At 46.4% G+C, this 11,589-nt stretch overlaps 1 protein-coding gene and 1 long non-coding RNA gene across 18 annotated transcripts in view; one reads left to right on the top strand and one right to left on the bottom strand.

Moving 5' to 3' along the window:
- Positions 1–11,589, bottom strand: part of DLGAP1 (DLG associated protein 1) — a 968,455-nt gene that overhangs the window by 100,252 nt on the left and 856,614 nt on the right. The gene's annotated exons all lie outside the window — the stretch shown is intronic.
- LOC114673842 (uncharacterized) overlaps positions 1–11,589 on the top strand; it is a 38,024-nt gene that overhangs the window by 1,965 nt on the left and 24,470 nt on the right. For 5 of the 6 annotated variants that reach the window (XR_013408203.1, XR_013408202.1, XR_013408206.1 and 2 more), the window contains exons 2-4: positions 1,494–8,198; positions 10,506–10,636; positions 11,197–11,292. This is a non-coding gene — a long non-coding RNA (uncharacterized LOC114673842). The remainder of the gene's footprint in view (positions 1–1,493; positions 8,199–10,505; positions 10,637–11,196; positions 11,293–11,589) is intronic. The other variant, XR_013408205.1, reaches the window with a different exon arrangement.

The raw sequence follows: 11,589 nt of genomic DNA on the forward strand, positions 1-11,589 counted from the left end.
GTTCAAGTGATTCTCCTGCCTCAGCCTCCCGAGTAGCTGGGATTGCAGGCACATGCCACCACCCCTGATTAATTTTTTGTATTTTTAGTAGAGATGAGGTTTCTCCATGTTGGTCAGGCTGGTCTCGAACTCCCAACCTCAGCTGATCTGCCTGTCTCGGCCTCCCAAAATGCTGGGACTACAGGTGTGAGTGATCGCGCCCGGCCACTCCCAGCTAATTTTTGTATTTTTAATAGAGACGGGGTTTCACCATGTGGCCCAGGCTGATCTTGAACTCCTGATCTTAGATGATCTGTCCACCTCAGCCTCCCAAAGTGCTGGGATTATAGGCTTGAGCCACCAAGCCCGACCTGACATTTTTCTTTTAAATCTTTCATCAACCAGCTTTCATTTCTTGTTGGATGTCACTTTTCAGCATCCTGTTCCTATATTCTCTGTTAGGAGAACCTTTTTTTTTTTTTCTGGCCAGACTGAGAGAAAGGAATTAGTTAAAGGATGGAAGAATTACAAGATCAGGCACTGTTGTCTGTCTGATCCACGGATGTAACCACAGCACACGGCGCGGCTTACGGTACTAGTGTGGTAAATGCTTGTTACATGAAGGCATGAACAGGGATGAGAAGAGACTTCCTGGAGAAAAAAAAGGGACTAATAATCAGGAAAGGGAGGTGATCGGGGCAGGAGTAAAGTGGACACCTCAGCAAAGCCATTCGCTGTGATCTCTGATGGTGCAGTGTCATGTGTCACCAGAGCCCCCTCGTGTTTGATGTTGGCCAATCCTGCCAGCATGGATCTAGCAGGCCAAATCCTCATCTACCATGCTCTGACACCAGCTGGTCCCCTGGTCCACCTAATGTCCCCCATTCTCCCCACTTGGCCTCCCCTGCGGGCCCTCGGAAAAGGACCGTGGGAGGCACCTGTGACACTGCCCTTTTCCTGTGCTGCTGTTTTTCTTCTTCGTTCTTTTCACGCCTCATTATTCTCTCTCTTTTTTTTTTCTTGCTCAGCCCACACAGAACTAGGAACCTTGTTATTCTTCTACTTATTTTTCTGTGCTCTGTCTGCTTGCACACACACAGATGGATATCTGAGCGCCAGGGAACTTTCTTTACCTCCTAGTATCATTTCATGAGAATTAGTAGCACCTGCACAATGGGGCCTTGGAGACAGGAATAAAAGGAAAAATCTGGCATGGAATCACATGACTCAACAGGCTGTGAAGACTCCGTGCCCTGCTGCTGTATGTCTGGTAAACAGAATAAATAGCACTTGAGCATCCCTGACCTGTGGAGTAGCTGGTTGTTTCTAGATGGGACCAGGGTATCCCGCACTTACTGCCAATTCATCTTGCTTCAGTAAGTGCAGGGGGCGCTGTGCAGAGTGAGTGGCCTGTGTATGAACCAGAGTCCGTCCCATCTAAAGACAGTCCGGTCAGGCCGAGTCCTCACCGAGACTTCAGTGTGGATTAATCAGTAACCTTGGTTCACCGGCAGGCTCGCTGGACTTTGGAGAAAAGGCTGACCCTCCACCAAAGCAGCCCACTGCTGCCGTCGCCCTAGGAACAGAGGGCCTGGAGTCAGGGCTTGACCTGGCACAGGAGCTTTTGCACAAGGCTGGCTCAAACCTCCAAACCTGGGAAAACAGGATGCGTGGGGAAGTGACGAAGAAAGAAAATGCATCCACCATTCCTTCCCGTTGCTGTCAGCACGATGAGGAATAATTACCTGGATCTGGAACGCAGGCGTGTGGGAGGCTGCAGGCCCCCCTGGTCTGTGTAGTTAGGCACTTAATTTTTCATCCTCCTCCTTTTCTTTTCTTTTTTTTTTTTTTTTTGAGACGGAGTCTCGCTGTGTCGCCCAGGGTGGAGTGCAGTGGCCGGATCTCAGCTCACTGCAAGCTCCGCCTCCCGGGTTTTTACGCCATTCTCCTGCCTCAGCCTCCCGAGTAGCCGGGACTACAGGCGCCCACCACCTCGCCCGGCTGTTTTTTGTATTTTTTAGTAGAGACGGGGTTTCACCGTGTTAGCCAGGATGGTCTCGAACTCCTGACCTCGTGATCCGCCCGTCTCGGCCTCCCAAAGTGCTGGGATTACAGGCTTGAGCCACCGCGCCCGGCCCATCCTCCTCCTTTTCTCTGCCCTCCCGAAACCCCCATTTTCAAAGGAAAAACAGAAAAACGTATCTGGTTAACCTGTGTAATACTGTTTACATCAGTCCACTTGGTCCAGAAAGGATACCAGCTCCTTATTGATGCTCAGATAACAGGGTTAGTGCTTAAAAAAATTATGCCTTGGGCCGGGCGCGGTGATCACGCCTATAATCCCAGTACTTTGGGAGACCGAGGTGGGCAGATCACGAGGTCAAGAGATCAAGACCATCCTGGCCAACCAACATAGTGAAACCCCGTCTCTACCAAAAATACAAAAATTAGCTGGGCATGGTGGTGCACGCCTGTAGTCCCAGCTGCTCGAGAGGCTGAGGCAGGAGAGTTGGTTGGGCCTGGCAGGCGGAGGTTGCAGTGAGCCGAGATCGCACCACTGCACTCCAGCTTGGTTGGTGGCATGGGACTCCCATCTCAAAAAAGAAAAAACAAAATTATGCCTCATTCATTATCCAACTTTGTCACTGAGAGAGAAGGACATGGATTCAGAGATGAACTTGTCCAGGCGACCCCAGGGTTCTTTCCCCCTCCATTACTCTTTTTTTTTCTTTTTTTTCTTGAGACGGAGTCTGGCTCTGTCACCTAGGCTGGAGTGCAGTGTCACGATCTTGGCTCACTGCAACCTCTGCCTCCTAGGTTCAAGCTATTCTCCTAACTCAGCCTCCCTAGTGGCTGGGATTACAGGTGCATGCCACCCCGCCCAGCTGATTTTTGTATTTTTAGTAGAGATGAGGTTTTACCTTGTTAGCCAGGCTGGTCTCGAACTCCTGACCTCAAGCGATCTGCCTGCCTTGGCCTTCCAAAGTGCTGGGATTACAGGTGTGAGCCACTGCGTCCAGTCCCCTCCATTACTCCTTAAGTGTCCCTTAAAGACTATATTTATTTATTTATTTGAAACAGAGTCTCGCTCTGTCGCCTAGGCTGCTGTGCAGTGGCATGATCTCGGCTCACTGCAGCCTTCTGCCTCAGCCCCCTTAGTACCTGAGACTACAGGCGTGTGCCACCACACCTGGCTAATGTTTGTCTTTTTGGTAGAGATGGGGTTTCACCATGTTGGCCAGGCTGGTCTCGAACTCCTGACCTCAAGTGATCTGCCCACTTCAGCCTCCCTAAGTGTTGGGATTACAGGCGTGAGCCACTGCGCCCAGCAAGGACTGCATTTAAAATACTATCTTTCTGTTAGGTACTTGTCATTTGCCAAAATTAAATAAAAACAATCTAGGGACCTAGGAACCTGTGAAGTCCAGTACTAAAATCTATACCAATTTACTCTAGCAACCCCCATCCTCCTCCTCGTTCGCTGAGTGTTGAATAAAGCCAGGCGCTTTACCTATAGCCTCATTATATTAAAAACAACCCTGCACAGGGAGTCAGGATCTCAATTTTGCGGATGAAAAGGAGGCTCTTCTGGGCAGGCCCAGCAAGGTCTGGGGAACGCCCCTTAATCGAGGACTTGAATTTGTCTGCAGGGAGAGGTGGCATCACCGCACTGTAAATAGTTCCAAGGTCAAGTTTGGCTAGTGGCTTTTAGAATTGTGGCAGAAGGATGCCATCCTACTCCCACCTCAGAGGCATCTCAGGTTCTGGAGCTCTGTGCTAAGCCCACCTGTGGAGGGTGGCACTGGAGTGGTGACAGGTGTGCAAGGTTTCACATCTTCAAGGAAAAAACAGCTCCAAGGACAGAGTTGTTTTTTGGTTTTGTTTTGTTTTTTTTGAGATGGAGTCTCCCTCTGTTGTCAGGCTGGAGTGCAGTGGCGCGATCTCAGCTCACTGCAACGTCCACCTCCCGAGTTCAAGCAATTCCCCTGCCTCAGCCTCCCGAGTAGCTGGAACTACAGGAGGGTGCCACCACGTCTGGCTCATTTTTGTATTTTTAGCAGAGATGGGGTTTCACCATGTGGACCAGGATGGTCTCCATCTCTTGACCTTGTGATTTGCCCACCTTGGCCTCCCAAAATGTTGGGATTACAGGCGTGAGCCACCACTCCTGGCCAATTTTATTTATTTATTTTTTTATTTTTATTTTTATTTTTTTTAAGAGGCGGTGTCTCGCTCTGTTGCCTGGGCTGGAGTGCAGTGGCGTGATCATGGCTCACTGCATCCTCTAACTCCCGGGCTCAAGCGATCCTCCCACCTCAGCGTCCGGAATAGCTGGAACCACAAGCACACACTACCACATCCAGCTAATTTTTAAAAAACTTTTTGTAAAGATGGGGTCTCACTCTGTTGCCCAGGGTCAAGGTCAGATTTGTTAATACTTGTGACATTGTCTCCTGTTGGAGTTCTGGGTGTTCAATAGTTCATCACCATGTGTGTGATTCACACACTGTACTCAGAAACATTCTTTTTGTTTATTTTTGGGTTTTTTTTGCGACAGAGTTTCCTTCTTGTTGCCCAGGCTGGAGTGCAATGGCACACACAATCCCTGCTCACTGCAACCTCCACCTCCCAGGTTCAAGCAATTCTCCTGTCTCAGCCTCCCAAGTAGCTAGGATTACAGGTGTGTACCATCACTCCCAGCTAATTTTTGTATTATTAGAGACGGGGTTTCACCATGTTGGCCAGGTTGATCTCAAACCCTGGACCTCAGGTGATCTACCTGCCTCAGCCTCCCAAAGTGCTGGGATTACAGGCATGAGCTACCGTACTCAGCCAGAAGCATTCTTTTTATTCATTTTTATTAAAATGATAATAAGGGCCCTAGTAGGGGATTTTAACTGTTTCTTTCCACAGTGTAGAATGATGTCTATATACATTACAGAATGGAGTAATCTTTTTTTTTTTTTTTTTTGAGACAGAGTCTCACCCTGTGGCTCAGGCTGGAGTACAATCATGTGATCTCAGCTCACTGCAACCTCCACCTCCCGGGCTAAAGCAATTCTCCCACCTCAGCCTCCCAAGTAGCTGGGATTACAGGCACCTGCCACTGTGCCGGCTATTTTTTGTATTTTTAGTAGAGATGGGGTTTCACCATGTTGCAGGCTGGTCTCGAACTCCTGACCTCAAGCAATGCACCCACCTCGGCCCCCCAAAGTGCTGGGTTTACAGGTGTGAGCCACTGCGCCCAGCCCAGAATGGAGTAATCTGATGCTGTCTTACAGATGAGCACTTCACATTTGCAAGGGTGTGTGTGTGTGTGTGTGTGTGTGTGTGTGTGTGTGTGTGTGTGTGTGTTTTAACTCATCTTTCCATTCTCTTCCCCACCCCTCCTTGTGTGTGTGTGTGTGTGTGTGTGTGTGTGTGTGTGTGTGTGTGTGTGTGTTTTAACTCATCTTTCCATTCTCTTCCCCACCCCTCCTTTCCCATCTGCTACCCTCAGGCTGCAGTTCGATTTCACAGATAGAAAAATAAATAAAGCCTATGGCTGGGCGTGGTGGTTCATGCCTATAATCCCAGCACTTTGGGAGGCTGAGGTGGGCCGATCATTTGAGGTCAGGAGTTCGAGACCAGCCTGACCAACATGGTGAAACCCCGTCTCTACCAAAAATACAAATAAATTAGCCGGGCATGGTGGCCTGCCCCAGTAATCCCAGCTACTTGGGAGGCTGGGGCAGGAGAATCGCTTGAACCCAGGAAGCGGAGGTTGCAGTGAGCCCAGATCACACCACCGCACTCCAGCCATGGTGACAGAGCGAGACTTGGTCTCAAAACAAAAAATAATAATAATTAAAAAATCAGCTGGGTGTGGTGGCGGGCGCCTGTAATCCCAGCTACTCAGGAGGTTGAGGCAGGCGAATCACTTGAACCTGCGAGGTGGAGGTTGCAGTGAGTGGAGATTGCGCCACTACACTCCAGCCTGGGCTACAGTGCGAGATGACTCCTCGAATGAATAAATAAATAAATAAATAAAACCTACATTCTTTACCTTGCCCCACTATAATTTGCACTGACAGGAGGGCAGCTCCGTGCTAGGTACAATCCAGGTGCTGCTCTGCTTTGATGCTGCCCAGGACACTGGCCTAAAAGCGTGTTTGCAAGCTCTCTCTTCATTCATTCAAGCTCTGCCTAGTACACACTTTTTGGAAACCATTTCCCAAAATGTGTGCTCTTATACCACATTTCCCACCCAACAGATAACCGAGACAGTGCAAGTAACATAGTTTGAATTAAAGAATAAACTTGCGTTGGCCGGGCACAGTGGTTCACGCCTGTAATCCCAGCACTTTGGGAGGCCGAGGCGGGCGGATCATGAGGTCAGGAGATCGAGGCCATCCTGGCTAACACAGTGAAACCCCGTCTCTACTAAAAATACAAAAAATTAGCCGGGCGTGGTGGCGGGCGCCTGTAGTCCCAGCTACTCTCTCAGCTACTAAGGGAGGCTGAGGCAGGGGAATGGTATGAACCTGGGAGGCGGAGCTTGCAGTGAGCCGAGATCATGCCACTGCACTCCAGCCTGGGAGACAGGACGAGACTCCGTCCAAAAAAAAAAAAAGAAGAAACTTGTGTTGGTAGACACGTAAGTTCATGAACTGCAGATACAAATAGATCGAGCAGCAGATATGTTTATTATCTCAAACAAGCACGGCACTGCTTCCTGGTGTGGATTATATTCCAGTTTTCAAAAGGAACCATAGCAAGTACAAGCAATACGATTTTATTTTGGAGGGATTTCTACCATCATAGGCCAAAGATGTCTCTAAGTATCAACTCTGAAAAAGCAACTATAAATACTGCAAATCGACTAAGCCAGAGGACGGGAATATATATCCTGCGTGTGGTGTGCTGGACTGTGGTGGGGACTTCATGCTTGTGCTCTGGGCTCATGGGGGCAGCTGACTGCTCATAATTAAGGTTGCTGTTGCGGCTGCCCGTGTTCCAGAGAGAACACAAGACGACAGAGCTAAGGTGCAGGAATGCGGAAAAACTTGCAGAAACTAGAGCCAGTCTTCGGATTGAAATGAATTACCAATAAAGGGTTGGGAAATGGATCGAGGGGAGGGAAGCATTTTGATGGCCCCTGCTCCGAGGTTCAGCCCATTTGCAGTTGCTGATAACCTTGTCAGGTCACCAGATAAAGGCAAGTCTTGTCACCCTCAGGCACCTGGCAGCAAGGTAATAAAACGGTTGCCTTATCGTCTGAAGGTGGAGTTAGTCAAACCTCAGCCCAGGGTAATTATAGTAAACTGAAATTGCCTGTCCTTTACAAAAGAAAAGGGGGGGAGGGAGAGAGAAAGGAAAAGGGCTTAAGGCAGGAAATTGTGTTTGTCTTTCTCCTTGGATTTAAAAAAGAAACGAGCAAAACAGCAAGAAGTTTTCCAGGGAGGGAGAAAAACAGCCCAGCTAAACTCCCCTCACCGGGGTTAACAGGATTGCTGACAGATCAAGCCCACGTGATGGTCAAGAAAAGAGGCTCAAGCTGATGAAAATCCAAGAAATCTTCTTAGGAGCCTTCCTTTCTAAATGTAAATGACTGAGTCATTGCTTTGCTAAGGAGGGAAGGAAGTTACAATCACACCAAGTGACTCATTCATTGCTGTTAGCTCTGGCAGTTGGATAAAAAGTTTTAGCAAAGGCAGCAACAAATGTACTTGAAATACTAGCACAGTAAGGGAATTCCTCTCTTTCAGGATGAATGCCATCCACACAAAAGAGCTCCTGTTGACATCTCATTTACAATCTCCCCCAGGACACAGACAAGACCCTTTCAATAAACTCGGCTCAGAAACACCTATTGTTCAAAATCTTCAACTCGCCACAGGCTACCACCACTCCCTACGGCTTTGCAAAATTAAAGATTTAGAAGAAGGATGGGGACGGTGGAAGCTATGAAAAGAGGCAGGAAAAAAGCCCCTTTGACCCGATGTTGTCAGAGAGCGTGCATGAAGAAGAAAGTTAATGGTATTTCCATTTATATAAGAAGTGCCTAAGAAATGCCTGTGACGTTCGTGAACTAGTGATTGTGAATTCCAAATTTGATGCCAACTTTATGTGTAAAGAAGCTAACTCCTGCCAACATTGTGGCTGAATGAACAGCCGGGGCTATGCTTAACCCATTCCCAGCTTACAAAAGCCCCATAGCAGCTGCAGGAAAGCATCAGGTGAGTCTGATACGGGCTGTCTGTTTCCTCTGGGATTTGAAGCTTGCCTGTCCTGTCCAAGTGGAATCTTGTGCCTAAGTGCTAGAGTCCACCCCTCTCCACTGATTCCCTTCTTTCCATTTCTGCCATTTCCCTTCTTCTTTTAATAAAACTTGGGCATTTTCTAGAGTTACATGTTTTTCTTGGGATGTACTTCACATTAAGGAGCATATTTGTGTTTACAGAAACACACACACACACACACACACACACAAAAGAATCGGGCATTTCCCAAGTGGTGATATCTTTACCTTCCTCATCTTTCACTTAAGGTGCCCTATCTCAGTACACGATCCCTTTGTCTGCCCCGAGTTCAGGCCAAAACTCGGCATTATCTGTAAGCACTCTTGGGTCCTCTCTGATCTCTTAAATCCCTCTGGAATCATTCCACATCCTTCTGTGCATCTTTCTGCTTCCCTAGATCCTATACTTTGAAATGTTCTCTTCTGGAGTATCACAGCAACTTCCTTAACCCAAGGTTTCTCCAACTCTGAGTTGTGACTTAATGGGTAGTGAAATCAGATGAGTCATGCAGTTTCACCATTTAGAAAATGCAAAAGGTTAGGTAGAAAATGTCAGCGTACATCCTGTGTAGAAAAATTAAGTCTTGTTGGGAAACTTCTTTCAGTTTGTGTGTGCGTGTCCCCGGATCTGTGTACGTACTGGGCAACAGGGAAAATGCATTTTGTAGGTCAAAATATTTGGAGAAATACTTTTCTACTTAGTCTCACTGGGTCTGTCTTTTCTCTGTTTCCAAACTATTGCGTACACTTAGAGGAAGAGCGGAAACCCTCCAGCAGGTCCTGTCAGTCTGCAGTTTACAAATCTGCCCTCAGGATAAGAGTTCCTGCTCACCGTTCAGGTCTCAGAATTCTCCATCCTCCTGACCACTTTGCCTTCAGTTATTCAACCCATCAGTTTCCCTGGGTTTGCATGTGCAATCGATTCCTCGTTAGGGATATTCTTTCCTCTGGTTTTTCCTTCAGATCTGAGCTTACGTTTGGCCTCTTCCAGGAAGACGCCAGGAATGTCCTTCTGAATGCCCTTCCTCGTTCTCATGAGAACACTGCCGTTTTTAATCAGGCAGAGCACTTATTACATTATGATTATCTTCTTGGTTCCCAACCGAACTTTCAAGCTCCAAGTGGGCAGTCAGTAAATATTTCTTGGTGCATCAAATGCTCCACATTTTACACAGTTCACGTTTGCTTCCTACGAACCAATTTGGATAGTTATAAAGTATCTTATCTCTAGTTTCCTTTAACACTTAAATATCTCTTGCACATTTTCTTTTCAAACACTGCTTCGTTAATTTGCAAATTCATTGAACTCCTATTATTTTGAAAAATCAAAATAATAAAACTTCAAGAAAGCTGTTTGGCTTCTGGCCAGTTAGTCACCCTCTCTGAATGACAGATCTGTAAACAGGAAGGGCAGAACTCTGATCTCTAAAATCCTCTCCAGTCCACTATGACCCTCTAACTTGATCTTTCTCCAGAGAGGTTAAGTGACTTTTCCAAGGTCGTGCAGCTTTTTAGCAGCAGGAGATTTTTTGCCTGTCTATAGATTTTTAAAAGCTAGCAGCAAACAAAAACCAAAAAGTTTACCAAGGAAACTGAGTGCCACTAACAAGTTTGTGTGAAAGAGAATTCATAAAGAAACAGGAGACTTTGAACAAAACACTAAAATCAACAACAACCAAAATGGATTCCTGCCTAGGCAGGTCTGGACTTTAAAAAAAATGGTCTCACTGTGGTTTGCTATTAGATGGAGAGAGATTCAGATTTCATTTTTAAAATGAAAGTGAAAGATTAAAGAATTTTGGCATCCTGACCCTTTGTAGAGGCCATTCCTCAGAGGCACAGTGTGCAGACAAAACTATCCTAGAGGTGCCAACCAAAACAAGCTAATGTCTGCCTCATTCCTGAGCCCTGGTGCCTTGACCAGTAACCACGCTCAGGAAGAAAGCTGCAACTTGCCAGGATGAAATTTGGCCCCAGTTCTTACAACCCTTCCCCCCTTCCTTCCCCTGCCAGAATCACACTGAAGAATTCGCTGCTCTCAAAGGCAGACTTTTTCATTACTTCCTTACATTATAGAGTTTGGGCTTAGATAACCAGTTGTATGAGTAGCAAGTCCAACAGAAATACAACAGCAATAATACTTATTTCCTTCCCTAATGTAATATGTTATACTTCATAAGCCACCATATGCATTTGTTGCTTTTCCCCCTTCTACACTGACCAGCAGTTTTGCTTTGTTTGACAGAAAAGTATGGTAAGAAGAAATTGAATTTGAAGTGCTTTCTTACAAAGGAAAAAGAAAATCACTATTATAACTGTATACCAAACTACTACGTATGTGAGGCCCCAACTTTGACTTCACATCGTTATAGCCAGGTGATGGGATATGGGTGATTTTTACTTTACTCTTTGGGCTTCTCTGAATTTTCCTATTTTTTGAAAAAGAATTACTTTTGTAATTATAAAAAAGTACAAATAAGAATTACATACACGGTTATTTCTTCACTGCTATGACATGACTAGATTATAACTTTTTTTTTTTTTTTGAGACAGACTTTGGGAGTTTCACACTCGTTGCCCAGGCTGGAGTGCAGTGGCACGACCTCAGCTCACTGCAGCCTCCACCTCCCGGGTTCAAGTGATTCTCCTGCCTCAGCCACCCTAGCAGCTGGGATTACAGGCGCCTGCCCCCACACTCGGCTCATTTTCTTTTGTAATTTTAGTAGAGAAGGGGTTTCGCCATGCTGGCAAGGCTGGTCTTGAACTCCTGACCTCAGGTGATTGATCCACCCGCCTCGGCCTCCCGAAGTGCTGGGATTATAGGCATGAGCCACCGCGCCCAGCCTAGATTATGAAATTTTAGTGTTACTATATATGTTGCTGTGTAATTTTTGTTTTGAACCTTTTTTATTTTTCTTTTAATTCCTTTGAGACAGGATCTTGTTCTGTTACCCAGGCTCATTGCAACAAGGTGATTTTCCCGCCTCAGCCTCCAGAGTAGCTGGATTACAGGCCTGTGCCACCACACCCAGGTAATATTTTATATTTTTTGTAGAAATGGGGTTTTGCTATGTTGCCCAGGCTGGTCTTGAACTCCTGGGCTCAAGCAATCCACCCTCCTCAGCCTCCCAAAGTACTGGGATTACAGGCATAAGCTACTGCACCCAGCCTTGAGCATTTGTTTTTTGAAGGAAATTTTATGTGATTATTACGTAAAAAAGGAATACTAAAAATCTCCTAACATTGATATCTCTCTGTCTTTAAATTTTAAAAGCTTAAGGAACATGGACCCATACAGTGCAGCCAAATATTAGCCGGTAACTTCTTTA

Source organism: Macaca mulatta, chromosome 18 (genome assembly GCF_049350105.2).
Source record: "Macaca mulatta isolate MMU2019108-1 chromosome 18, T2T-MMU8v2.0, whole genome shotgun sequence".
Taxonomy (NCBI): domain Eukaryota; kingdom Metazoa; phylum Chordata; class Mammalia; order Primates; family Cercopithecidae; genus Macaca; species Macaca mulatta.